Source organism: Schistocerca piceifrons, chromosome 3, assembly GCF_021461385.2.
Source record: "Schistocerca piceifrons isolate TAMUIC-IGC-003096 chromosome 3, iqSchPice1.1, whole genome shotgun sequence".
Lineage (NCBI taxonomy): Eukaryota > Metazoa > Arthropoda > Insecta > Orthoptera > Acrididae > Schistocerca > Schistocerca piceifrons.
Genome location: NC_060140.1, coordinates 202,268,723 through 202,272,372, shown reverse-complemented (window position 1 = coordinate 202,272,372; position 3,650 = coordinate 202,268,723). Strand labels below are relative to the sequence as shown.

Sequence of the window (3,650 nt, the reverse complement as noted above, 5' to 3'; positions counted from 1 at the left end):
ATGTGGGCAGTCGGCTTCAGGTTTGGATGGCGTCTTAAACGAACACCTCCACTGGCTCCCATGCAAGCCACTTGTCTTATTTACCAGCATCCTGAACCGCTGTCTCACAAACGACCTTTTTCCCCCCACAGTGGAAGCAGGCCAAACTGACTGCCATCCCCAAGCCCTCAAAGGATCCTACAGTTCTTACTAACAACAAGACCATTAGCCTTCTGAATACCATGGCAAAGGTTCTAGAACCTTTGATCGTCCACTGCATTTCCCAGCTTCTGGCAGTGGCTGGGACAATCTGTCCAGAACAGTTTGGACTCGCTTCACACCTGTCAGCCGAACTCCAAGTTCTTAGGATCACAGAACATGTCAGCAAGGGCTTTAACTCCACCATGTCGACGCCAGCAGTTTTGCTGGACTTGCAAATCGCGTATGACAAGATCTGGCAGATCAATCTTATGTACAAAATGCTGACACTGACGACCATCCTCGACATCTATGTCAAGACCATGGATAATTTCCTCCATGACCGAACCTTCTTGGTTATTCAGCAAAGAAAATGCTCGAGCTTACGTCACATGTCGATGGGTACCCCTCTAAGCTCTGTGTTGTCTCCCATCCTCTTTAACATTTATGTTAATGATATGCCAGTCACCCCACACGGCCACCTGGCGCAATGCGCCGACGTAATGCGCTCTATACGACCGGCCGCAACACGGACCAGCTCACAGCTTTTCTCCAGAAGCAGGTGGGCGCCACAGTGACCTGGCGACGTTCAAACAAGAGTGCCCTAAATGTCGCCAAAACTACGGCAGTCTACTTCACTAAACGGTGTCCAGTCTTCCACCGCAATATCACTATTGCAGGCGTCTGGGTCCCATGGTCCCCTAATACCAAATATATAGGTGTCCGGATGGATAAAAAAACCTGCTCTTCCATAGACTTGCAGAATACGTCACCCAAAGAGGACAGAAGCTGATAAAAGCGTTGTACCCAATGTTCAACAGAGGGAACTGAACCTAGAAACCTAGCTCCGACTGTACGGGATGGTTGTCCACTGTTCCCTCACCTATGGCTCCACTGAGTGACAAACATGGTCACTCTGAAGACATCCATTCGAGAGAATGTTAGTCGCCTCTATAAAAATGAGGGTGCCCTGCACGACACGGTCACTGGTTTACAAAACATTGCTACCACGATTCCCCGACAGCGGCACCGCCACCCTGTTCCTCTCACCATCCTTGAGGAATCAGATTCAGACCATGGCTAACGATAGCCCTGTTATGGCCACTAATGACATGTCAGTTTTGATACAGCCACTGGATATGTGTCGACCATAATATGACCACCGATATCCATACATAATGTCGTTGTGTTACCTGTTGCCTCCCACCTTGTACTTCCACCGTCAGAGGGTGGTATGGGTCTTCAGGTCCGACCGCCACATCTTCAACGTGCGCACCAATGATGTCCTTAGTATGACATCATTGTAGGATAGAACATTTTTACCTTACTCCAAGACAGTAAGATCGTGATCCATCGGTGACGCCGTATTTCCACATACCACAAAAAAAGGCTAGTAGGCAGTTGAGCACGCCGTCCGGACTTGTAGGGATCGGCCATCCCAGCCGAAACATCCACGTGCCTCATCTGCTGGTAGTTCTGGGTTGTCAGAAGTGGTAGCTTCGGACTGTGACGTAAGAATGTCGTGTAACGGTGATCTGGCCCCCCTGGACAGTTTTCTGGTAATTCTGTGCCGACCACTCTCTAGTGGATTTGTTTCCGTCTCTTCTTTGGTGGATTTTCTCGAGCGAGAGACTTGTAAGAAAAACATTTTATATTGTTGTAAGATTCGAAGCAGGATTCATACTTGCTTTCTTCCTAAAATCGTGTCTTGTTTCGATTACTTTGTCGATATCAGCAATGTTCTTTTTTATTGTTTTTACCCATTAAAAACAGACTGAGGAATATCGTTCGCGTTTCGTATCTGCTACCGCAGACACAGAAATTTCCTTGAACTGATTCTATCAGTCTTAGCGAAGAGATCAGACGTTTAGGTGACAGCGCTCGTCTTTGCTTGTATGAACACGGCTCAAATGTTGAGTTTCAGAATTTTTTCTGGCTCTAACAAGAGCTTAGATCATACAGAAGACATCAGATGTCCTCAAAGACATTATAACTTATCAAGAAAAACTTAACTTTTTCTCACTTAATTAAATGCCGAACAGACTTTTGTTTTGTTAATTTTGTCGTTCAAAGAAGATACCTAACTTCCAAAAGGATTCAGATTTTAAAAGAAACTTGTTTCTTATCGTAGTATAGAACAAGTTAATAATTTCTTAGGAGAGGTGTTTATAGAAAATATTTTAGGCTTCAAGAATACATTGCTTCCCAATGGCGTATTACTTCCAGAGAGAACGTTTAGTTTGGTATGTTTAACGTGACAGAAGATACATACTGTATCCGTTTCATTCAGTGTATGAAGCCACGATGAAGAAGCCTGCATAGCGACACACTGGACTTAAATTTTATTTTAGTGGCAGGTATTTTTTAATTTTCACTTTTTATTTCGCTATTATATTTATTTTTTAAATCCATTCAATTTATAAATAAGGTAGACATTTTTGCCCGTTATTTGTGGATGCCTCTCCCACCATCAGCCGTCAACTCAGTCGTCAACAGTTGACAGTTGATGGCTGAAGAGACATCACAGTTACAGGTAGTCTGCGTAAACCGGTTATGTTGGCCACTAATGCATCGTATATATTGATCGTGATAACACGTTCAGCATCAACTAAGGCCTGAACATGGTGCATTGAAGCGCCGGAACTGGTAGCTACACAATAAATGACATCTTAAGGACGGCTGTAGGTTTTTCACTTCCTTACAATAGTGAATGGCCGTCGTCTCCCAGGCCTCCTGGCACAATGATGAACAACAGAAACCTCTCAGTAACTCATCTACACATCTACATCTAGATCTACGTGATTACTCCGCTATTCACAATAAAGTGTCTGGCAGAGGGTTCAGTGAACCACCTTCAAGCTGTCTCTTTACCGTTGCGCTCTCGAACGGAGTGCGGGAAAAACAAAAGCACTCCGGCTTCAGGCCACAAGTGGTCCACCGGGACCATCCGACCGCCGTATCATCCTTAGCTGAGGATGCGGATAGGAGGGGCGTGTGGTCAGCACACCAATCACCCAGTCGTTATGATGGTTTTCTTTGACCGGAGCCGCTACTATTCGGTCGAGTAGCTCCTCAATTGGCATCACGAGGCTGAGTGCACCCCGAAAACTGGCAACAGCACATGGCGGCCCGGATGGTCACCCATACAAATTCCAGCCACGCCCGACAGCGCTTATCTTCGGTGATCTGACGGGAACCGGTGTATCCACTGCGGCAAGGCCGTTGCCGGGAAAAACAAGCGCTTAAATTTTTCTATGCGAGCCCTGATTTCTCTTTTTTGATCGTTATGATCATTTCTTCCTATGTAGGTGGGTGGCAACAGAATGTTTTGGCAATCAGAGGAGAAAACTGGTGACTGAAATTTCATAAGGTCCCGTCGCAACGAGAAACGACTTAGTTTTAATGACTGCCACTCCAGCTTGTGTATCACGTCTATGGCAATATCTCCCCTACTTCGCGATAATACAAAACGA

The 3,650-nt window shown here is 45.6% G+C and overlaps 1 pseudogene; it reads right to left on the bottom strand.

Moving 5' to 3' along the window:
- Nucleotides 1-3,286: 3,286 nt before the first annotated feature.
- On the bottom strand, nt 3,287-3,404 carry LOC124790641 (annotated as a pseudogene).
- Nucleotides 3,405-3,650: the final 246 nt, after the last annotated feature.